General features: G+C 33.5%; 1 pseudogene; it reads right to left on the reverse strand.

The window, feature by feature from the left end:
- Nucleotides 1–16: 16 nt before the first annotated feature.
- On the reverse strand, nt 17–27,354 carry LOC106461196 (annotated as a pseudogene).

The raw sequence follows: 27,354 nt of genomic DNA on the forward strand, positions 1-27,354 counted from the left end.
TACTGCTAAAAGAAAATAAAAAATACCTTTAGAGCATAAAGTTTCTTTAAAAAAAATAGTTGAATTTTGAACAGAAAATCCGAAGATTTAACTCCTTCTTTCTCGTATTTCATTTATGACTATGGCGCTTTCTTGATGTATCGTTTTCCTCACGGTAAGTAACAACGCTACTCCTGGACCCTGTGCCGTAAATTTGCATTCTAGGACTCCGAGTGTTCTCCTCGTCCGAACTTTCATCCATGGCAGTGTTGTTGTAACCTTCTACAGTTCCACTGGGACTCGATAACGTTCTATCCAGACGGCCACGTCGTCGCCCTGGTGGATTCGCAAAATGATTCCGAGCTCCTAAGGTCTCCATTTGGTGTTTCTTCATTACTGAAGTTCGACGATCAACTAAAACTTTCATTGTGTCCCTGTGATGTTTGAGTCCACTCAACACTGGTGTTTCTGTGAGCAAATAAACATGCAAAAAATTAACAAGTTACAGAACGAAATTAATCATTTATCTCCTATTCCTAGGAGATATTACAGACCTATTTCATTAACTAGAATAAGACACATATAGTACCCTCCCTATACATAGACCTATTCCATTAACTAGAATAAAACACATATAGTACCCTCCTTATACATAGACCTATTCCGTTAATTAGAATAAAACACATATAGTTCCTCCCTTATACATAGACCTATTCCATTAACTATAATAAAAGATATACAGTTCCTTTCTTATACACAGACCTAATACATTTACTATAATAAAAGATATACAGTTCATTTCTTATATAAAACCTATTCCATTAACTAGAATAAAAGATATACAGTTCATTTCTTATACACAACCTATTCCATTAACTAGAATAAAACACATATAGTATCCTCCCTATGTAACACAAACCAATTCCATTAACTTTGTTTTTCAAACATTTGGCATAAAGAAACAGCGTATATGTTTCTTACCTTTCTTACATAATTTATACTTTTATTTTAGTTAAGGTTTTAATATGCAGAGCTTCAAAATGTTATTAGTGAGCATAAAAGGCTACGACACAGATAAACCTGTTGTGTTTTAATCTTCAATTCCTGGTGTAGGGTTATATTGCAGAGCATTATTGTAATGTGTTAGTAACATATATTTTAAGCAAGAGTAATTACATTATTTACTCCTCCTGTGTTCAAAGGGCTGTTTTAAAAGAGAACAGATTCAAATAATGGATAGTATTTCTGAAATAATGTTTTTGACATTCAGTTTGTTTTAATTGTCAATAATTTCTAACAAAAACAAACGTTGTTTAGATTGTGCCTTAGTCTATCTACATATCTTTTGTATAGATTAATGATGATACCACTTCCATATGAGCTGTAAAAATGACAAGCCTAACTCAAAACTTGACAAGTGACTTGTCTTAAAAAAAAGCCATTGAGAGAGAATATATTATGTTTTTAATAGTGTTGTATGATTATTTGGCACATTCCATATCATAATGGATTGTAAGTAATGTTCTTACCAAAACAAAAATATTTCTTCTCATGCTTTATTGAATTAATGTAATAGAGCTTAGCATAACAATTGTAAATAAAGAACATGTTTTATAAAAAACATGCTAAGTTTGTAGGTTAATTATTATTATATTTAAATAGAGTCCAAACGTCTTCATCTATCGATAATTGGGAAAATTACAGTTATAAGTAATTCCACTTTATAAACTAATTTGTTGTAAATAGTTCTACGTCGGGAGGAAATCAAACAAAAATTCTAATGATTTACAACAGTGAAGTCAAATCATTGAACTTCTCTAGATGTTGAAATTAAGTTAAGTATAAGCATTAAAGTCTGAAAAATTGATTTTTAAGATAAGTCGTAAATCCTAAAATAACTTCAAAATATCATTTTTTTCCATAGTCTAACACATCTTCGCTTAATAAAGCAATACCGTTTCATCTTAGTAGTTGTTGTTATGTGACTGTAAGTAAACACAGTTCACTTGGAGCTCTGATGTGATGCATTAAAGATGATACAGTCCCCATAATATCAGACATGCCAAGCCATGCGTGATTAAAGGTATCACATATCTACGAGTTGTCATAGAGAAATTGTTGAAAAGTTGTTTAGGATGGTCACTGATATATTAACTAGTGCACATTGATGACATGTGGGTCTTCATGAATTTCAAAAATCGAAAACAAAACATAGTTGTAAGACAACCCATCTGTATCCTCTCTCAGATAACTATCGACTTTATTACTTGTTGCAATGTAGTCTTATATAAACATAATTTTTATCAGTTCACTATTTGTATATTAGAAATAAAAAGCAAAATTGGAAATCGACTTACCAGTTTCGTTACCTGGTGAAATACTCATAAAACGTTTCCGAAACGCTACGTCAAGGGTCCCAACTCTTGCTTTCTGGTGGCGTCTTTTCTCCAAATTTTGGATAGTCTTTCGTCTAGCTAATCGATCTCCAGATCCTGAATAATCACTCTTCTCGTCATCCTCTAATCCTCTCAGTTTTTGCAGTTGCCGGGCTATCTGAACAGCATTTTTATCGAGAAAGGCATCCTCAGTCATATCATCTACCTTCTGGCTGCAACAATTAAGTTCAATCGATGCCAAAATGTGCGACAGTGTACCGAAACGATGGAAGAGCATGCCTAGAAATTGCACAACTAGAATGATGGCGAAGAATGAAGCAAACACTAAACCAATAGGCTCTAGTTGCAAATATTCCTTGTCGATTCGAACCTCACTGGTTTCCGGAATATAAGTGATGTTGGTCTTAATTCCTAAAGGCCAGTTAATATGCAACTGATCCTTGTGCAACTGAAGAAGGAATACGATGAGAATGAAAAGAGCATTAGACATAAGAAAGCCAAAAACCACCTTATTTCGCAGGTCTTTCAACTCTGCTGCGATTCGTGCTTCATGTTCTTTATTTTGGTCCAGAGGGTGCAGATACTTCTCAATCAGATCCTTCCAGAACTGGATTTCTGCTCCATTCAGGTAATCTACTTCCCCACGTTTTAAATCTTTGTCTTCAATCCAATATGGATTTATTAAGTCGTCTCTTTCCACTTTAGGTTCTAACAAGTAAGATGTAACATAATGTTTAACAGGAACGTTACCAAACAATGACATCAAGCATATTGTTTAATATTGACGTTACCAAACTATTAATTAAGACTTTGAATACAATAATTACTCTGAACTACATAGTATAACAACGATTGATATACAAGATATAAACCCGTATTCACAAGCATAAAAATATGTAAGCTCTACACTCTTTGTAGAATGATTAGTAGCGAATAAAGATTACTTGAGAAATCGTAAATAATTTTGTAACATACTGACATAAAAAAGACATTGGAAACAAATGCCTAAAGCGTTATATTTGTTTTGTTTTATACATGTTGTTAACTATAAATACATTCTTTTAAAAATGTATATATATATATATATATATATTCAGCATATGTGGTTTATTCAAAATGAAATTTAATTAATTGTTAAAAGAAAAAGTTTACGACTACAAACAAATCACAGACCTAACATTATAACGTGCACATCATCTTCAAACTCATTCTCTAGAGAAGTTCGTCTAATAATGTCAGTACATTAGATCAGCTAGCATTTATTATAGACTGAATTTCAATGTATCAGTGTTAAATAACGCATTACACAATTCGTACCTAGTCCCTCACTATCAGCATCTTCTGAGCTACTTTGGAATTCCTCCTTCTCTTCTCCTTCTGCAACTGTAGACATACGTTCTGAGCCTCGGTCCGAACGGCGGCCCATAGATGTTCGACGCTTAATTCCTCCACCAGGTAACAGACTTTGCCCAATATCAAGATGTCTCTCAAGTCCACTTATCTTGTTATTTAAGGATTCAAGTTGATCACTAATCCTTAAAAGTTGAACCTTCTCTTCATTACCTTTTGGATATGTACATAACATACACGTGAAGAGATTTGCCAAACTGATTGTTATACTTCCCTCTTCTTCATCTTCACCTCCGCTTAAGCCGAGAAAACTAAAAATCTCGTTCTTACTTTTACTTTTCTTTGCCTTTTGCATCTCTTCTAATTCCTTTCTTTCTTGTTCAAGTTCTTTCTTAGACTTTCTACTTTGAACTTCACGAGTGCCCCAAGTGACGACATTCAGATTCGCCAGAGAATATAAAATTAACAATAAATACATGGACGGCACACTAATAAAGTAAAGAAGGCCAGGAACTACGCACCAAAACTCTTGAGGGTGAATGACCGCGGCTATGAAAAAACTGCTGGATAATCCAATCAAGAAAATAGAAGAAGGAGAACCAATACCGTCTTCTGAAAGCTGGATGGACGTACCAACCAGTACAGCCATCATAAGCAAGGCGTATGCAGAACTGAAAATCTGAGCCACAAGAATCTAGAACAAATAAATAAAGTTGTTTTTATTGAATCACTCCATCCTGTTAATTCTTATTAAAATAAGAAGAGATAATGCTAAAAAACACCGCTTTTTTAAATTGATTTGTCGTTTTATTTTTATATTTTTGGCATACTCAACATGACTTTTAAAATACTATTTATCTGTAGGCGTTATATGAAATTCAATCTACATCTCAAAGTTTCACGAGTTTACCTTTGAAGCTAATTAGATTTTCATTTCGTTGTTATTTGAATGAAAGAATTTAAAACAACAACAAAAAATGCAGATTTTGCAATGATGTGATAGAATAAACTCTGTCTAACTTTACTAGCTTACCTGAATGTTGTTATTTGCTACGAAACAAATGAAAATAAAGAATAGAATAGGAATGATGTTGGCGCCAAAAGATGTCCAGTTAGATATCTTGAAAGCTGCAACCATGGCTCCTACCAACATAAGGAAGATAGTGCCAGGACCAAGAACAGTTCCAATCATCAACATTGCCTGATATATAATGTAAGGAAGAGAGATGTTGTCGTTAATCTCGACAGTTCTCTTGTAGTCACCCAATAAATCCATGATATTTGCCATTGTAGATGGGGCCCAACGACGACGTTGGGTGTAGAATTCTCCGAAACCTTCTGGGCAGTGTGTGTAGGCGTCTGATGCAGCGCTGTACTCGACCCTGTATCCTCGCTGAAGCATCAAAGTAACAAAGCCAACGATCCTCTCCTGTGAATATATATATATATATATATATATATATATATACTGTAATGTACAGGTCGTTGGTACGCTAATATTGGTAGCTTGTTTTGAATTTTGGTTTCCTATAAACAGCAAAAAATGGCCTAGAGCTTTCTTACATCGTTCAATTTTGATTCTAAAACCCACGAGTTCACAATCTTTAGTAAAACGTAAAATAATTTAGTGCTACCGAGAATAAACAAAGTTGAATGTTCAGCAACTCCCTATTTCCGAATTGGGCAGTTTCTGCCAATTTCAAGTTTGCTTGTTCATCATTGTCTAAATTATCTATAATATAATACTGTTACCATATTCTTCATGAAAACAAAATCTAGTTGTTGTTGTGAGTGTTTCTTCAACAGTTTGTTCTTATCATAGACCTACCTTAAAAGAGGATATTTTACTCACTCTCATAGCTCTGTAATGGAATTACGTAATCGCCCTAATTCTACTTCATATAACTTGAAGATGTTCTGGGATGTACTACTCACCCTGATCGTACTGTACGTAATGTAAAGGAGCTTCTGATTTGGTTGTGTACTTTCTCATTACATTGTCGTCCATTAGAGCTTTTGCTCGGAAAAGTGAAAAACAGCCAGGACTGCACAACACACAGCCTATCATATGTTCGGTAGCTTTTTGCAACCAGTGACCAATTGCATACTCGAACTTCTGATACCACACCATGGGACCTAAAGAAAATAACGAATCTAGTTTTAAATTTCTCGAATAAAGTGATTAAGTACAAAATGTATCGAATATGTACTGAAAAAATGTATTGAAGGACTTACTTAAAATATTCCTGATTAATAAACATTAAACTAGGTTGTTATTTTTGAATTGTATTTATAGATTGCTGTTTATATTAATACTGTGTAAAAGTTCCTTGGTTTTCAAGTTTACAGGGTCCAAAGATCCACTTTTTAAGCATGCTAAATCACAATATCCAGACAATGACTAAACTCATCATATTGATATGTAATAATTTTTATCCTAATCGTTAAGCATAAGAATAAATGTAAAAGACAAATATTGCACACGCTCTGTTATGTTTAGATGAAATGACTAAAATATGGGACGCAATGGATAAATATTCTTGTACTTTCGTGCCCTAAATATCATATGTAATGAGTATACAAATAACTTATGATTCATTCAATCATTGTTGTTAAAGTTTGCTTAAGAATATTTTTTAATAAATGCTTATATACTTGAGGGCAAACATAACTCTATCTAGACATGGGATGTCATTTGTGATTTTTTAGATTATTTATTGAAAACTCTGTATGTGACATTAGAAGCTTCGAAATCACTTAATGTGAGTCCGTAAATAAATCGGGCTAAGTTTAAAATCAAAATCGGAATTTTGACAAATATAATGTAGCTGAACACTTAAATGAAATGTCATGCAAGTGATAACAATTATAGAGCCAATACATTCTCTGTAAAAAAAAAACAAACTAAAACAGTTAAATTATACTTTGAGGGTTGTAAATCTTTTATATATTGAGTGCTTTTTAGTATTGGAGCAAATCGGTTTGACAAAATAAAAAAAATTCTTAATTTAAAAAATCTTGAATATTAACCTGATCTGGTAAAAATGTCCCCAAATTTGATGAAGCGTGATGGCCTTTAAGGATAAAAAGTTTTATCAAACTGTATCTTGCTAGCTAGCAATGAAATCCCAACGTTCTTAGACTTTAAATTCTGCTTATTCGCTAGTTGGGCCTTTTTATATATCTATTTAATATTGTATGACTTAGCAATGGATTCATGATGGGGAAACCGAAGTTTAATAAAGAAGATGAAGACGGTTGATAAAACGTTTCATGTTTTATCAACCGTTTTCATCTTCATTATTGTATGATGTACATATATACTACAAACACTTGTGTACTTGAAAATACGTAACAGTCGTATTTACTGTGTCTCTAAAGTTTTCGCTTTTACATTATACATTTTCGATACCTATTCCCACTGGATGGATACGGCCACAGGCAGCTCCCAAGTTTCGGTTTTTCTTCATTAAATCTACTAGAAGCTGCACAGCAGGCGGGCGGAAGTTGATATCGCCATCTAGTGTCAAGATAAATGTGTTTTCTGCAATTAATTCTTTTCTGTTGACATCAATTGGAAGTTCCATGAGTCTATGTCCCAACAAGTAGTACATGTACATTACCTAAGAAAAAAACACAGAAAAGACTGTTAATCCCAATTAAAATCTAGATGCGTCACTCTTCAGACAATTCAGCAACATCAAAATAATGAAAATAAAAGACAGAAAAAAATATATAAGTAGAAACTTAAAGTGGTTCACACAGTGTGTTGTCGTTCCTTTGCTCATTATACGAGCTAAAATTATTTTACATAAAATATGAAGTTCATGTCTGTACCTTCTTTAGAATTTGTCAGAATTTTATTAGAATGTATAAAATGTTCTTAATTTACACTTTTCGTGTCACAATGATTACCTTGTGAAAGTTTAGTCAAGTTACATACTTCAGGTTGAAATCAATATTATCGTCTTTATATCTATAACTTTTACAATTCCTATTATAACTTAGAGCTTTAATCCTGTTGTAGGAGTTATCGTAAATCCAGGATCACAAATTTTCAGAATGGATTAAAATATGCAAGTTTAAAGATTATACAGAAGCGAATATATCTGTTTGTTTTCGTTTATATTTACTAAGGTGCCGCCATCTAACGACAGCTGTATAGGTAGGTATCAACTGGTTTTTGTACTCGATGGTAATTCATTAATAATATTCCAAATCAACCTGGTAAACAAATACAACTGTTTAACTCAACGTAAGATGAGTATTGACGATGCATAAGGATAAAGGAAAAACTAATTTATACCTCTCTTACTTGTTAATACTCCAAAGAATTTATTCTATGATCAAAAATCATTCCTGTCTTCTTTAGAAGCATAAAAGTTACATTATGTTTGCGTAACTATGGTAAACGAAATAAAGTTATGCAGTTTCTTTATATATGTTCACTTTCGGTTTTACACATTTATCACACTGGGGTAGATTTTATGTATTGTCTATTATATATCAAAATTTATAATCGTTTTATTTTAAGAATTACATTACGTTACAATGTTTATGGTCTAAGATTAAAGTTAACTTACAGGTATTTCAAAATAGTTTCAACTAAAATTTTTAAAGAAACATTTTTTGTGCACAAAAAGAATTGTAAAATATAATAAGTTCTTTTCAGATTTGTTTTGTATATATATATATTAGTGTTAGTGATATTAATATAAATCATTATGAAACAACAATGAGATTTAAATTATTTCGGTATTATATTTAAGGCATTACCTTAATGAAACAGATCTGGAGTTGGTGGTATGTTACAATGTTACAAGGGCTATCAAAATAAGATACTAAGCGATTGACGTGTTAGAGGAGCTTTCTCTAATTTATGTAACTTCATTCTTTACAAACGAATCATCATTTTTTCTGCTTGAATACAAAACATCAAGTACCTGGCTCCATCTTTTTCTATGTCTGATTTTCATTTTGTCTTTAAGGTGAGCGATGAGTTTGTTTTTCCCGGGCATACTCCAAACAAGGCGACCTCCATATGGTGTTGGATATTTCTTAGGAGGCTTCAACCGGATATTTGTCTGATGCACATTACTGTAAAGATAGATTTAAGGTCGTAAAAATGTTTTTTATCGTAACACAAGTTATTCAGTTGTCACTCATGGTATTAAATATCGGGTCTTACGTATAATGTAAAAAAACCATCGGAAATTAGGCAAACAACTTTCTGTTCGCGTTAACACACAAAATCTTTTCCATACAACATTGGAACTTAGTTTTTTATTCTAAATCATTGAATAACGGAATGTTATTAATAGGTTTTAAACAAATTACAACCTTAATAAAAATACGATTGTAATAATATTTGGTTAGAAATTCTTTTATAAAAGTTTGATTTCACAAAAACAAGTCAGGTAGATTTAATTGAAATATGATGTGATAAGGCTGATGTAATATTACACCCATTACACATTATGTTTGATGTAATATCACAGTTATGGGAAATTAAAGTTGATGTAATATTACACCCACGGTACATTAAAGTTGATGTAATCTTACACCCACGGTACATTAAGGTTGATTTTATATCACACCCATGGTACAGTAAGGTTGATGTAATGTCACACACATGGTACATTAAGGTTGATGTAATATTACACCCACGGTACATTAAGGTTGATTTAATATCACACTCATGGTACATTAAGGTTGATGTAATGTCACACTCATGGTACATTAAGGTTGATGTAATGTCACACCCATGGTACATTAAGGTTGATTTAATATCACACCCATGGTACATTAAGGTTGATGTAATGTCACACCCATGGTACATTAAGGTTGATGTAATGTCACACCCATGGTACATTAAGGTTGATTTAATATCACACCCATGGTACATTAAGGTTGATGTAATGTCACACCCATGGTACATTAAGGTTGATTTAATATCACACCCATGGTACATTAAGGTTGGTGTAATGTCACACCCATGGTACATTAAGGTTGATTTAATATCACACCCATGGTACATTAAGGTTGATGTAATGTCACACCCATGGTACATTAAGGTTGATTTAATATCACACCCATGGTACATTAAGGTTGATGTAATGTCACACCCATGGTACATTAAGGTTGGTGTAATGTCACACCCATGAAGAACATACTAGAGAACTACAAATATTTCAAACTTACTAACTATTCAACTGATAAATTCTAACTAGAACATTTGTGCAGTAAAGTAGATATAATACACGAAACGACTCTTGAAAATCTTATAGAACTAATCAGTACTGTAGAAAAACAGTCCTTGAAACCAGCAGTGCGACTTAACTTTAGTTGAGGTAAAATATGGAATGTTTATCATGTCTACTGATGTATAACACTTGAGCTGCCAAATCATTACACCTTAATGTATTGAAGAAAGATGATGATGAACGAAAATGAGAAATCTCGGTTTTGGCTGTTCGTTATTTTTCGACTTTGGGACGTTCTGAAAAGCTAAAAAACGGCATATACACCGGAGATAGAGCGATTATCATATCATATCATTGTGATTTTTGGTGAAATGTATTTGTTTTTGGTGTAAAGTTATCAATTAAACTAACATTTATGCGCAAAGTAGCCCAAAAGGTCTGTAAAGATGTTATAAAAAATATACCCAGTTTTCTGATTATTATTTTTTACGTTAGATATATGTATCATAAATTCACCTTGGATTGTTCCATACCTAACGCCTATCTAGTTCTAGCAGTAACTATAATTTTATCATCATTTGATAAAGCAAAATAGTCTTCATGATTTTTGACTGCCTATTTTATTATCATTCTATGCAAAATTTATATTAAAAAAATGAAAAAAATCAATATTCTAGGTTAAACAATGTTATTACCCCTTGAAGTTAGTTTTCTTTTTACAGAAATATGGTATTCCTTTAAAAAGCTTAAGTATAAGGTGGAACAGAAATTACCAGCCAATAATAGATGAACATTAGATGGCTGTAACATGAAAAAATACTCAGCGCTTTGTACACTATACCATCAGTGTCTTTAGGGAGTCTACCCCTATTAATATTATGTATGAAGTGAAGGAGTAAAAAATAAATACACACATAGGTCATTTACATACAAAGAGCTATCTGGCATAACCACTCTATCTCCGTTGTATATGCCACTTTTCAGCTATCTAGAGCATTCCAAAGTAGAAAACAGGCGAACAGCCAAAACCGAGATTTCTTATTTTCGTTCATCATCATCTTTCTTAAACAGGCCTAACGCATACCTAGTTCTAGCAGTAACTATAATTTTATCATCATTTGATAGAGGAAAACAGTCTTCAAGATCTTTGACTACCTATTTTATTATTATTATATGCAAAATTTATAAAGCATGAGATTAGGATTTCTAACCTAGTAACCCACGTAGGCCATCTTATAAAAAGTAAAGAAACAAGTAGTAGAGAAAAAAATCGCCAAATTAAAAAGATGTAGGGCTGGCTACCGATCTTGGAGAAATAGAACGAAACACGACAGGGATAGAAGTGGACATCTCATTTGATCCGGCTAATGATCACATAGCAGACTAAGCCGTTTCGACTTTACATGGAGGATAAAATCCCTACATTACTGACTTCCTCACTAGCAAAACGAATAGAACTAAAACTTTTAATAGTAAAATGTTTCTCTATTGTAAAATAGCCATAAAAGTAGCATTACAAAGTTAATTAAAAGAAAGGTATAATGATGAAAACTGAGACAAAGCTTTCGAAAGACAAAGTGGGGAAGCCAGTAATGTAGGGATTTTATTCTCCATGTAAAGTCATCTAAAGTCACTTAGCCAATTAAGTGATATGTCCACTTCCATCCCTATTGTGTTTGGTTCCTTTTTAAGTTCAGTAGTCAGCCCTACATAACTCTTGATATTTATAAAGGAGAAAAAAATTGTAAGCCTATTATAATGATGAAATAAAACAACTCTGAGACTATAAACAGAAATAAATGCTAAAACATAGCTAGTTTCTAACATAATTTAGGTGTAACTCACCTAAATTAGTATAACTCGTGTAAACTAGTGTAACTCGTGTAAACTAGTGGAACTCGTATAAGCTAATATCACTCGTGTGAACTAGTATAACCTCGTGTAAATTATTATCACTCTTGTAAACTAGTATAAACTCGTGTAAGCTAATATCACTCATGTAAACTAGTATAACCTCGTGTAAACTAGTATAACCTCGTGTAAACTAGTATCACTCATGTAAACTAGTATAACCTCGTGTAAACTAGTGGAACTCGTATAAGCTAATATCACTCGTGTAAACTGGTATAACTTATCTAAACGTCTTGAAGCTTAAGAAACATAATATAATTCGAATTGTTAATCACTTAAACGTTTGATACAGTATTATTTATAATGCACTGCCACTAAAGGTCATATTAAAATATGTTAATTAATGGTGTACTGGACTGGAAACGTTGTCGTGGAAAGATTGTGGTTCTTTGGTTTCTTTTGAAAGGTGAAAAATATTTAGAGCGTATTTGAACGCTATTGTAGATGATGTCGACTCCACATTGCTACATGTACAAACTGGTGAGTAAGTGCTTTTCCAAGATAATAGTGCTGCAATCTTGTGCACTCTGAAATGGTAGTACTACAATACCGTGCGCATTAAGATAATAGTGCTACAACCTGTGCGCTCTAATTCTCCAAAATTGCTTTGAAATGGAAGTAATATCCTTGGTCAGAATAATCACTAGTTGTCTATTCAAATAAGCATCTTTTGGATGAAATTGAAGTCGTGATCATCACTGTTATCCCATTTTGAAACTTGTGAATCAATTACTTATCACGTTTTTAGACAAATGGCCTGAACTGAACAGAACAAACTTTTCATATTTTGGGCACATATTTTGTATGTAAAAGAATAGCCCAAAAGTTGGCGGTTGGTGGTTATGACTAGCTGCCTTCGCTCTAGTATTTCACTGCTAAATTAGGGACGGCTGTCGCAGATAGCCCTCGTGTAGCTTTGTGCGAAACTCAAAACAAACAAATAAATACACACTCGAACGATTTATATTTCTTTAACTGCATCGTAATTGTTTCAATTGTTTTTATATTGTAGAGTCCCAGAACTGTTGCTGTTTGTTTTGGCTTCTCAGCCCGATTGTTTTGCATGTTAATAGCGTAGACACTTATCTCAGGGTCAACGCTTGTTTTATGTTAAAACCAAAACAAACCTAGGAATCTTCAATTTATCAATATTTATGAAAAAAGCTAAATAGACATCAAATCCCCGTAAACATTTGCTATTCATGAACCTTCTCTCACGCACGTTACAAAAACAACATAACTTTAACAAAAGTGGGTCTATAAAAACGAGGCTTCCTTCCTCACAACTAAATAGTATAAAATATAATGTGACACATAATCACGATACGTAAAATAATATATCCGAGAAGCGCAGTCTTAAGCTAAAACAACTCTATTAGTCCAACAAAATATAGCTGTCAAACAGGACAGCCTCAAATAATCTTTAGAATACAAATAACAAGGGGATCTTACGTAACAGTAACGACAAAATGTTGTTTGATTACATGACCATATGTAATACACTTGCTATCCTAAACAGCACAGATATTCGCTATAAGATGAGGAGTTCACGCCTTTATTTTTCTTTTTACACAAAATCTTTAGATGATTGATTCCTTTATATTAAAAACTATCTACGATTTAGAACATGAGAATGCAAATTAGCAGATCACGTGACTACCACAGCCAATATACGTATACGGTAGAACGGAATGTATTAGAACTACATTTTAATATTACTTGGCGTTACGTAAATAGTGCGATGCCACCAAAAATTAATCGCTCTTGGGACGAGTATGTAATAGCCCTCTCAGACGCAAAATATTCATACACTCAGATTATAAAGACGTGTTCAGATTAGGGATTTAGAAGATCCAAGACGGTGATATTCCACCCAATTAATGGCATTAAAAACTAACTAACACGGACGGTAACAACATGGTGAGATCGTTTAAATATAACTACTCAGCCTCTGTATTACAATAAGAGTCACCAAAAATCATATGAATGCTTTATTCGTGTGTGACATAGAAACTTATATTTCCAAAAATCAACTAGGTTGTTTTATATCACATTGTTCCACTGTATGTTTCACTCTGTTATTTGACTATAAATAAAAACATATATATATATATATATATATAGAGAGAGAGAGAGAGAGAGATCAAGGTTTTAGGTTCGTTTTTAATTAAAATATCATAAAATAAAAATGAAGAAAGCAGCGTAATATATTTCATAAAATATATTTTGGTGCTCAGAAGAATGAAAATATGTCAAACGTTTTAGGTTAGCTTTCGGTAAGTAAATTTTTGTTTGTTTGTTTGTTGTTGTTTTTTCTTAAGCAAAGAACAGTTTTCGCGTCACGGAAATAATAAAAAAAATTACGAAGCTGGCCTATTTTACTTTGTTAACATTGATTCCAAATTCAGCGCACGCCACCTGCCAGAAAGGTTGAGAATACGAACCGGTTTTTAATTAATGTGCAACTTAAAAATAACGGAACCCGTTTAACATGCGCTCTTCCATAACGTGACGTAAATTTGAAAAGTTTATGAAATTATTACAAAGATTATCATCATACGAATAAAATTAAGAACGTGTCGCGCAGTAACGCAAAACTGAACAAGAATATTTTCATGTATCAACACTTGTGGTTTATCTGTACACTGAAGTTAGGAAGTGTTACTACGTTTTTCAAGTCCAGCGTAGTTACAAGACAAACGTTTCGTTTGCGTACAACTTTTACTTCTTTTCTGCTTGATTTTTCTACTTCGCGTTTCTTCATATTTACAGGTCTAAATGGAATATACTAAGAAAATATTTTATCTAATACATGAATTCATGTAATGTCTACAAAACTATATATATGACATATATATGATCTGTTCATTTTCATTATTAACAGATCAGAAGTTATTTAATAGCTTCGTATTAGTATTTAAGACATTGATTTAGGCCTATAATAATTCACCTAAGCTGGTCGTAACTCGTCAGGCGTTATCAGAATAATAGACAAAATCATTTGAACGTACCAAGAACAAAAATGGATAGAATCCATTCGCTATTAAGCTCATATTATCTAGTTTAAATTTACTATTTTCCGCTAGCATGACATTCAACATAATTTCTACTGTAGTGGCAACCCTTAAATATATTAAACACGAATAATTACATTACGCCGAAACCCATATAAATATTAATATCTTTTCCTCTTATATTTAGTTAGAACCTATTTTACTTCATTATAATTCATTATCTTACAACGATTTCAACTGGTATTTCCGTTTTAATTAAACTAAAATTGATAGCACAGTTGCACGCATATATTTCCTATTCATACAAGTCTTGTTTAATGTTTATTATTCGTATTTCATTAATGATCTTTGTTTACAACATTCGCCTTTCGTGGTTCAGAAGTAATTTATATAGACTCATTTTACGTGCTTCGAAGAAGCAAGTGATAATAAGAGGAAACAAGAATCTGAACTTCTAACAAAAATCTAACTTTAACTTCAAATAAATAGTAATTGTGTGTTATACTTGCTTTAGTTTGACTCTTAACCCTTTCATACGTCCTTTTTGGATGTAAGCCTTTTAATCTCACCCTATATTGAAACAATGCAATAATGTGCAGATAACTTTGTACCAATAATACATTTTCTTTCTTTTTTTTTTAAGACGACTGAGCTTTATGAGAGAGGGGACAAGGGGGTGTTTCTTCTCAAAACACACAAAAAAAGATGCATTGTGTTGCACATACGAGACAGAAAGGTTCGTGTGTAAATCTGGTACTCTTCAAAGAAGTTTCATTAACTTCCTTTTATTTAACAACACCTTTTTAATTCTCGTTTTAACATAATTTTAAAACCAAAACGTATTTTTGATCTTTAATTCCAAATAAATTTGAGATGTCAGAGTTTTTATGTGTTTTTGGAATTTCGCGCAAAGCTACTCGAGGGCTATCTGAGCTAGCTGTCCTTAATTTAAAAGTGATAGACTAAAGGGAAGACCGATAGTCAATACCATCCACCTCCAACTCTTGGGTTAAACTTTTACCAACTAAAAGTGGAATTAGCCGTTACATTATAACGCCCGCGTGGCGAAAAGGACGAGTATGTTCGGTGGCGATATTCGGAATCACGACCCGCATATTGTGGGTCGGAATTCGGAATCACGACCCACATATTGTGAGTCGGAATTCAGTATCACGACCCACATATTGCGAGTCGAACGCCCTAACCACCATGGCCATGCTAGGCCCGAGATGTCAGGGAAAGCAACTTATAGTTCCTGTATCTTTCTAGTTTCCTGTTTGATTCGTTAGTCTTCTAAAGAGGCATTTAATAAACTTGTTTAGCTGTGGCCTATAAAGTGTACAGAATTAATAATTTGTTGCAGCCTGGTGTTGATAATGTTTTCGTGACTCGAAGCCGATGGATGAGTAATAAAACCATTACTGTGTATAAAATAAAATAAATAAACATTGCTTTGGTTTCTTTTTATTCACTATTTTCTCAAACTGGTTTTGGAAATCTAGTTGAATCAGGGGATAAGGGTCAAAAGAAATAATATAATATGGCTAATCATGATCTTCTTCTTCTGCTAGTGTTACAGAATTCCAGCAAAGAAAGGAATAACTAAATATGCACAGAAAAATGTGTCTAGACACTAGACGACGAAATGCTCTGTTAGACAAAGTTCTGTCTATCCCATAATTTCACGACGGCGTTAACTGTATTCCCGTTAAGAAGCTCACAGAGCGGTAAAACTTGCGTTGCCTGGAAACGGCTTTACTGAACCTGTTAGGGATATATTAGTGAACCGAGTATAGTGAAACTATGTCATATAGAACAACTTTTTTGTTGTTGTTGTTTTTTTTTTAGTTTAGTGTACACGCATCTGATATACGTGTTTTACAGGTTCTATCAATTCTGTTGATATACCATCTTCGGAATGTGACCTAGATGAACTTCTTCCATGGCATACTTGAATTAGTGAAAACGTAAAAACTAGAGAAGTTGCGTTAGATCGCTGTTCTTTCACACAAGTATATATATACTTCAATTTCTGTTGATAACGAAGGTTTTATAAGTGTAAGATCGAGAAAGACACGAAATATAAATGTAATGATACAATGACTCGTCAGAGGAAAAATATGAGTACAATAAAATATCTAAAAAACAGAAAACATATATAAATGTTTTTTATTTGTTTGTTTCCTACCCCGGTGGGACAACGATACGTCTGCGGGCTTACAACGCTAAAATCTGGGGTTCTATTCTCCTCGGTGGACACATCAGAAAGCTCAATGTGGCGTTCTCTAAAGCAAACAAACTTGTTTGTGCCCACCCGGATACCGAAACTCGACTGTTAACGTTATAAGCCTTAAGACTTATCGCTGAGCTATTGGGAAACTATATATAAATGTCCAACCCTACTATCATTTGTTTATGTAGATTAGATTTGTATTAGCAGATGCCCATTGAAACAATTCAACAGTAATTTTCCTAAGAATAGTGTATATGCAATATGATTGTCTAGTGGGATGTTTACAATCGTAATTCGTCATCCCATGTGATATTTAAATAACGAAACTTGCATTACGTTTGTTTTTAGTAAAGGGAGACTGACTACACTGCATTGCTGTAAAAATATTTGATGTTTGATGAAATAGGTGCTTCGCTAAGTAGCTATTGGAATTTCTTCAGCTGGATGCCACCGTTCTTTGTGATTTTACTGAGCGCAAGGGAAATCCGCTATGGAAATGACTGCTTTTTTGACAGTTGTGAAAGGGAAGATATTCAACTCAATTCACATCAATTTATTCGACATGGTACAATAAAATCATGCATGCATATAATAAAGACGTGAAATATACAAACCGAACAAAAACAAATATATACTCAAACACGGTCCTCTCTTTATGCGTTTTTCCATTCATACTCCTATCTTCGGAATATTTTCAATGATTCGATTGAAAAAGTCATGTTTTTTGTTTGTTTTTTTCGAGAAATTCCCTCACACAAAAATAGTTTTGTTCTAAATAAGTTTTTTATCTGATTGACCGTTCAGCACATGCGAAGTCTGACGGATCGGTGTTGATATTGATATGAAATTTTAGGAATTGCAAAAAAAAAATATTAATTTTACTCTAATGTACTGTAATAAGTGTTTTGACATTTTTCTTCTACGATTAGTTTTTATCTAATTGTACCGGCCCGGCATGGCCAGGTGGTTAAGTCACTCCACTCCTAATCTGAGGGTCGCGGGTTCGAGTCCCGTCACACCAAATATGCTCGCCCCTTTTAACTGTGGGGGCGTTATAATGTGACGGTCGATCCCACTATTCGTTGGTAAAAGAGTAGCCCAAGAGTTGGCGGTGGGTAGTAATGACTAACTGCCTTCCCTCTAGTCCCACACTGCTAAATTAGGGACGGCTAGTGCAGTTAGCCCTCGTGTAGCTTTGCGCGAAATTCAAAACAAACAAACTAACTGTACCCGATCGTGTCTAGAGGTAGATTACGAATTCTCACTCAATCAAGTTCACTTGTCTATGGGGAAACTAACAATTTTTTTTAACAGCTACGCAAATGATATCATAAAATAATCATCAATAATAACACAGGCCTGCGATGATTTTATTGTCTTGAAATTTTTACATATTCTACAGTAATTCCTGAGTCCGAAAATGATATCCATTTTTCTCCATCACGTACAGATTTTTCACAAAATGTCGTATGTACTTTTATATAAGTGAATCATTTTCATTGAAATCGAGTCACATTTTGTTAGGCTTAAAATATTGACAACCACTGGCTATAGGTTTCTCTAGACCAATCGCGACGTGAGATTCTTGTCGATCGTTCTAGAACCCAAACTTAGCAATCATAATAATAATAATAATGTTCATTGTGGTAAAAGAAATAATAACGTGATAGACAAAAATGAATATTATTTTCGAAATCTGCGTAGCTTAATTATGAAAAATCCGTTATTAAAACCAAAACTACTTTATGAAGTTTAAATTCTTAGGAATATGTAATCAGACGTGAAGTTTTAAATCAGGTAAATCACATTTGATAAGTAAGAAAATACATAAATTACTGTCCCCCGGTCGGGCACCAGTAAGTCTACGGACTTACAAGGCTAAAATCTGTGGCTCAATTCCAGCGTTGGACACAACAAATAGCCCAATAAATCTTTGCTAAAAAACAACAACAACAAGCAAACATAAATCACTTAGCGGCAAGCATCGGTAGATAACTGACATCCGATATTCTCTCACTGCCATCTACATAGAAACTTTGTTTATCATAATGTTTAATATGTTTAATGTTGTTCACCGCTTACTTTTTACCTGTTTACAGAAAAAAATTCTTACTCGTGCGAACAAAGCAGCTCTTTCCTCTAAGAGTAAAAAATTAAATAAACGAATGATTCGTTCATCGTATGTTTCTCACTTCGTTGACTATATTACACCCACAAACTAATATATTAATGTTACACTTAATGCACTTTCCACTTGATAATAAAATGGCTGCTCATATATTTTCTATTTTAATTTTCTGTACATTTTATGTGTAGATAAAAGCAACGTTAGTGTTTTTTCTTTGGTAAACTAAACGTACCAAGATTCAAAGGAAGCCAGCGACTATCGTTAACTAGTTGTTTACTGCCACTCACACCTGGCAATTTTACACACTTATAATTAAGACGAATTTCTGGTGTAGAGAATATTTGATCAGCCTAACAGAAGATGAAGCTGTACGAGTTAATATTATGTTACATATTTTGATTTTTATATCTACGTTTTTACAATATTGACACATTGATTAAAAAATGCAATGTTTGCTCTGATATACATGTTATGTAAGTACTTAAAGATTAGTCTAAAAACAATGAAATATTTACTAAATAACAATCGTTCGAGATAAAATATATACTTATATTTTGCAAGTTAGCTTAAATATATTACTATTTTGAATTACAAGCATTTTTTTTCGGGAAATCAAATTTTGAAAATTTTGGCCAGATTATCTTATTTCTAATAACAAAAATAATAATTTAAAACAGATATATAGGTGCAATTTATTATTCAAATTATTCAATAGTAGTCATTACTTTGTTTATATTCTTTCTGTGACCGCAACTGGATTGAAAATGTCAATAGTGACTTGGTTGTAGCATTTATGTGCGTGTAAAAAATGTAAAATAATTTATTGAATACAATTTACTTTCGAAAGCCTTACCTGTTAAACTAATTATTTCAATAATCCGATATAGAAAAACATAGTATTTTTCGTAATTTATATCTGTGCTGCCATCTGTTAGTAATCATTGACAACATAACAGAATAAAAAGGCATAAACAGGATTAAAATCAAGCATTCATACACGTCCAGTTAAATGTTAAAGTGTACCAGATTTTTACGTAATACTACAGAACGGCTGTCTGCCTTTAGTCATTAATAATGTTGAACTGATTGATTAGTCAACAATACTTACTGCCTAGATATAAGGAAGCAAGTCAACATTACCCACAACCAACTATATGGATTTGACCATCAGTCTTATTATGTACCCACAGCCCCAAAATGCAGATCGCCTTCTTGAGGCAACAAGACGCAAACCACTTACTCTCGAATTCATAGCTCGATCACATTAGCTACAAGGCCACGTCTGGTCTTATATATATGTTGAAGAAACATCAATCTAATATTGTTGCTGTATATAAATAATTACATCTTGTGAAGCGTGTACCAAAATGCTTTTACAAATGACACAAAATTTCGACAAATTGCGTAAGTAACCTGTTCCACTAAATATTCCACTAAAACACAAACATCTCCTTATATCGCATGGATTGTTTGTTATAGATTTCGCAAAAAGCCACGCGAGGGCTATCTGTACTAGCCGTCCCTAATTTAGCAGTGTAAAACTAGAGGGAAGGCAGCTAGTCGTCACCACCCACCGCTAACTATTGGGCTACTCTTTTACCAACGAATTGTGGGATTGACCGTCACATTATAACGCCTCCGCGGCTGAAAAGGTGAGCATGTTTGGTGTGACGGGAATTCGAACCCGTGACCTGCAGATTGCGAGTCGAGTACCCTAACCACCTGGACATGCCGGGCCTATCGTATGGATGTGATCTACTAAAGCTTTGATATATTTAATTACTTTAGTCTTTGTTTCCATCACGGATTGTACTTGTTCAAAGAAACAATTAAAATTTACAATTTATCAGCTAACTCGTACAAACATTTTACTAATTAAGTAAATATTGTTGAACTACCTGACTATAAAGAACACAGAGAAACTGCTCTAAAGTTTAGAACGATAGTTTTGTTTGGCTAATAAAAAACTTGTATTTATTTATTTCACAAACTTACCTTGCAGCAACATCAATAACTCTTATAAGTTGCTTCACAAAACGGTTTACAACCATTTCTTCATCATTGTCGTCACTCAGTTCAAAGGCGTCATCAAAGAAAGCGTGTACTAATGTAGAAAAGTAGAAATACATTATTGTCAAGAAGTACAAAGAAACCTTAGTTCCATTTTTGCACAGCGCAAGAAGATTTTATCGATAGAATAGTTTGGATATTCGTTTAAATATTTAACAACAAAATAATGTGATTAAAAGAATCATTTTAAGTTTTTATATGTTTCTTAGTTTTTCGGTACATGAAACTGGTTAATGGTTCTTAATACGAAGTCAGAAATTCGAGAAATACCGTAAAATATATAATAAGAACTAAAATACCTTCGAATTCATAGTAATCGGGATCAACTATGTTTAGATACTTCTGAGCATTTCTTCGAGCACTCTGGTCTTCATCCATTCTTTAAAGGAATGAAAATACATATTAGTCTATCTAGAAGCAATGCAGAGAAGTGAAGATCAGACAGACAGACAGAGATAACTTAGACGTGTCTTTTTTATTCATTAGTTCTTGATATTAATGTAAAAATTAAACTAACTGTCTTATAATTGCCTACCTCTCCTGTTTATATACGGATTTGAGTACGTTATATTAGAACGATTTTGGAGCCTCACCACGTCGTTACATTCCATCTCGCCAAGGCCGGTCATGTTTTATCTGACGACCGTGCATCTTGATAATAACCCTGTAGATAGTTTCCATTGCAAACGGCTCCGTCGTAAGGCTAGCACACCACTCTTCCCTGCTAACTTTTTATAATCTACTTATTGTCCGAGGAAGACGGTTTCATAGTGTTTGTTTCGACAGTGCGATCGGACAGAAATCTGGTGACTTGGCTGATTTGTCTTCATTTGAAATAGCAGTTTCTTTCTCCAGCTGCTTGGTGTATGTGACCGTTGAACAGAAATTTCGTGGAAGCAACTTATGTACACGTGACTTGTGTCGTTTTCCCAAACAAATATTTTGCTTAATTATGTTGCGTACTGTTGCCTGAGTCACATGGATGATATTTGCCATTAACCTGTGTGTTCGTAGATTCTCACTTGTTACAAGACAACGCCCTTTGCTTACCACGGCTGAGGTATGACTTGTTGCAAGTCTCCTTCTGGATTGTCCTAAATTCCCTAAGTTGACTCGTATATCTTTGTTTTTTAATGACATTAAATGCAAGGGGCATCTCGTCTTGGAAATTCTAAATCCCCAATATGAACACATCTTTATGATCTAAGTGTGTGAAGATTTTGCGTCAGAAACGGCTATTATATACCCTTCAAAAAAAGCGATCCATTTTCGGTAACATCACACCATCTACCTTACACGAAATAATATCAAAGTGTAGTTCTGATAAATGCCGTTCCATGGTGAATTTATATCGCTGCGGTTGTTTCGTGACTTGCTGAGTTGTGTATTCAAAATCGTTTTAATGTAACATACTCAATCCTCTGTATAACCTTCGCTTTTGGTACGTTTACAATCACAGATACTTCATCACTATAGTCGTGTCTAAATACTATTGTACTTAAAGCATCAAACTAATATATTCACTCCTAGAAAATAATGTAACAAAACAATGTATCTACATGCTATATCTTTAGAGAATATATTTGATTACGACTACTGAGGGCTAATCATAATAAAGATGATCCAGGTCTTGTGTTTCCCTTCGAAGTACTTCCCTTCTCGTCAACCTGCTCATTCTGATTATCATGATTACACACTATTGCTCAACACCGAAATTTTCATGGTAATGCATTTTAATGAAAAACAACGATCTCAAATTGAGACCACACATCTTGACAAAGTTTATTTTGACCAACTTAAGACCACGTTTGAACAGAGAAAAAGACATAACACTCCACTCAAATTGCATAAGGTAACTTAATAGGTAAATAGTCGAACAATATTTTAGTTTCTTCAGCCGTATTTTCTCGTGAAAGAGCCATTGATTTAGGATTTTTGCTGAAGCTTGTGAGTTTTTTGGTTTATGAGCCTTTGAAAACTTCAGAACCTTGTTGATTACCTTGTAACAATACCAGAAGGTATGATCTGATTCATTAATATGGCCTTTTGAGTCAGAAAGTTCTTTGTGCAACTATGCTTTTCACTTTTTGGACGAAAACATTGTCGTGGACTAGTACAGGGTATGGTTTCGGAGCAGTCGTGGACTAGTACAGGGTATGGTTTCGGAGCTGTTGTTGTCGGAAATGCTCTGCTGTGCGAACGTCGTTTTTTATTTTAAGAAAAATACATTGAAAATGTCCTTGTATAAAATGTTGTATCCTTTGGCTCTACGCTTTTTATTTTAGCATTCTCGCAATAAGAATGTCCCTTATCGAAAAAATCTGTGACAAATCTTTAGGCATAATTCTAGCTTCGACAACGTTGCATTGTCGAATAGTTAGAACTTCGTGATACATCAAATATATGGTTGCTAAATGTGTCGCCAGTAGCAACACGGCCAGCAGCTACAATGAAATGCTTTTCTATAAAGTGTGGTTTATACTCTCTTAATGGCTTTCTTTTTTCTGAAAGAATTTCATGAAATATATTCCAGCATTTTCTGTTGACGATCGATCTTATAGCACAAGCTAACTATGCATATTATATTATAAATACACTAGAACAGTACCTTCAGCTAGCAGTACCCCCATCCCCATTGTATCTGCATGTACATACCAAGTTAAAATTCCGCATATGGTTTATGCCATTTTCTTCTATTCTCAACCATTTGGAATCAGGATACCTAAAGGAAAACAGTCCACTGTCCTAATTGCTGGATGCAATATTGGTGATCCGAGCACCTGAAGCATTTCATACCACCTAATAATATCCAAATCTGCTGTTCTTAGCGTGCTAAGAAAGTAGAAAACAACTAAAGGCAATTTTTTATATAAAAACACCGTCTAAATATCCAAACATTATTCACTCTTTAGTCCATGTGAAAACATTATGAAATTAAACTGTACAGCTATAATTAAGTTATATTACTAATGATTTTATGAGAGTTCCAGACTGCAGACCACCATATCTAATGTACACAAAAAGCTATAGGCTACTGGTATTGATGGACGAGCTACAGCACATAAGCCACTCATCACAATAACAAATGCAAGACATCAGTTCTCACAGTGCCTACTGTGTCCATATTGTGATGATAAACCTTGTATGGAGTGACATCTCTCCCCTTCTCTTCTTACTATTTGCTTCAGAGGGAAATGTCTTAGATTAGGAGCAATATGGAGAGTTACTCCCCTATCATAAAGAGTTTTGTAATTGTAGCATCATGGCACAAGCCTGTTTCATCTGGATTTTAGTGTTATGACACGAGTCTCTTTTACCTGGATTTAACTTGGTTTGATTTTAATAGAGAAGTTATAAACACCTTGTCGTATTATAATATTCTTGGCAATACTGCGCTTTAGCCCGTATTGGTGGAGTTCTAACAGAAATGAACATATTTTTTTCAGCATGACAATGCATTATGCCATGCCTAAGGCAGGATTTAAGACAAATACCATCCATCTAAAATCTGCTTTTGATGGCCAAGAATAATAATCTGTATTCGACTGAACATTATTTGCTTACACACACACACACAATCATTCACAATATTTTTCTCTTTACACACTATGCTTCTTACCTACCTCATGACCGAGTTCAACATTTGAACCATTTCATCTGGCGTTTCGTGCCACATTGTGGCACATGAGTAAATTCGAGTAATGTGATCAACGCTTCGGACGCCCTGACTATTTCGGCCGTTTGGACTGCTGGAACTTTCGTTAGTTTGTACAGATATGGTTTCATAGTATTGAGAGTTGTCATTGAGTTCATTGACCTCCAAATCAATTTCCTGATAATTAAAATATATTAATTACATCACTCAGGTTTGATGTTAATAAAAAATAAGCAAACACATGTATTTACTTTTTTCTTATTCATAACATAATGTATTTCTCCACTATTGTGCCATCGAATATATAACATTCGTGGCATTTGATACATATGAGTCAAAATTCACCCACGTGCTGTCAAAATTATGTAATGAGGCCAGTTTAATTAAACATACTTGTTTTTCACCTTGTAACTACATAATTTAATCACTAATAATCAATAAAAATTAAGTGCATTATACCCATTTTCTTCTTCTTATAACGAATCCATGCTCAGTCTATGTCACGTGTATACATTTGTCTTGGAATGCCCAAGAATGTTTTATAATTGTTAGAATACCGGAAGGATTATTTGAAATATTGCGACAAAAAAAACAGATTAATTGCTGAGATATATTAATCGTTTTCTAGTTCATGTTTACATTAATATCCCTATAATATGCATGTAAATAGATCAGTTAATTCAGTTGTGTTTACTATTCCATCAGGTAAATTGAAATTTTTGAGAATTACATTTAATGAGATGAAACTTCAAGTAATCGAGTTTTTCATTACGTGCCTTACAAAACAGCTTATTTCAAGTCTGCTTTTACATAATACCGTAATCCTTGAGATGTTTTATAAAGTAATGAAGATTTTTTTTTGCATAAAAAGAGCAGACAGATTAACTGTAGTAAACTTGATTATGTAAATCAGTAAAACAGTTCTTGTAATACTTACTGAACTTTTAATCTCTGCTATATCATCTCGTCTTCTATTCAAAGCAACAGACTGGTCGACTAAGACGCCAATATACATGGGGTTGATGAAAAGTCTAAATTAATTAAAAGTAATATTTGAATTCCTAGTTATTTGAAAGAATTTACAAACATTTCTTTAATATATATGTAAAGAGAGCATCAAGTTAAAATATTCCAAATTTCAGTTCACCTGTTATTAAAATCAAAGCTTAATATTTGCATAACGTACTTGTAAGTGAGAAAATTTTGGTATAAACTAGAAATAATGATTTTCTTGTAAAAAAAAAGTAAAAAAAAATGTTTTGGCAACAGTAAATTATTGTTGAAACTTACCAACCAAACTGAATAAAGTGTGGTTTATATGTAAGTGATTTTTTCCAGGCAGATATTCATTAATAACTTCAGTCGATAATACACGAGAATAAAAGGATAAAACATCCTTTAGATTGTAATTTTTTTGATATACTTTTTTTTTCTAAGAAATGGCACTTACTTTTCAGTTGAAGCCAATCTTTCACACTTCGGGGTCCAGATGTGGACAGCAATCCAAGTTTGAGAAAGTAACCACATTAGCCAAATCCATGCATGTTGTTTGGAAACGAAGTCCTGAAAGAATTTTCCTTCCGGACAAGTCCAGAAAAGGTACTTAGGGAGGATATTTTCGTAAAAACATTCATTTTCCGTTCGTATTCCACAAGCGGCAATGAGGCAAGACATGGTTACGGGAACCGTCAGACTGATTGGAAATGCAAAACTAAATCCTTGAATGCAAATTTTGCAGGCAAACTTTCCAAAAACATAACAGAGAAGCGAAGCACTAATTTGGATTAGAGCAACGTAAATAGGAGTCATTTCCAGAGAATCGATAACAATTTCTTCATCTATAGGACTTGCTGTAGGGAGATCAGGAAGATTAGAGTCGAGGAACAACTTCCTTATTTGGTGTACCATAACCGCGTGACTTTGGAAACTATTCTTGAAAAGCCGGAAGACCTGGGATATGTTTTCCATTGACATGCACAGGAAAGCAAGCATGCTGCATAAAATTACAATAACCTTCCATACCGAAATAAAAATATACGTAAAGTATCGGCTTCTGCGCAGATCTTCTTTCAAACTAGCAATTTTTTTGATGAACTTAACAGGAGATCTTTTATCGGTGTAGTTTTCCCACCAGCCAAAGGACAACAGAAATATTGCTACAGGAATAGTCCAGGAACGTTTCTGGTTCTCAACAATTGGCCAAACAACAAAACCTGTAGCTTGAGCAAGAATAGAAAGAACGTCTAAAATAACTTTTATTGCACGCTTTTCTTCATCCCTATAACGAGACAGTAGACTAAAGACACCAGGTATAAAACACGTGCAGTTTGTAAGCATAATTGCCTTTATAACATCTAGGTCTGGGAGGACTACGAATACCAGAAGAACAAGGCCTAGGACGTGGAGTGACTCCAT

The sequence above is a fragment of the Limulus polyphemus genome, unplaced genomic scaffold (genome assembly GCF_000517525.1).
Source record: "Limulus polyphemus unplaced genomic scaffold, Limulus_polyphemus-2.1.2 Scaffold37, whole genome shotgun sequence".
In the NCBI taxonomy this organism is placed as follows: Eukaryota; Metazoa; Arthropoda; class Merostomata; order Xiphosura; family Limulidae; genus Limulus; species Limulus polyphemus.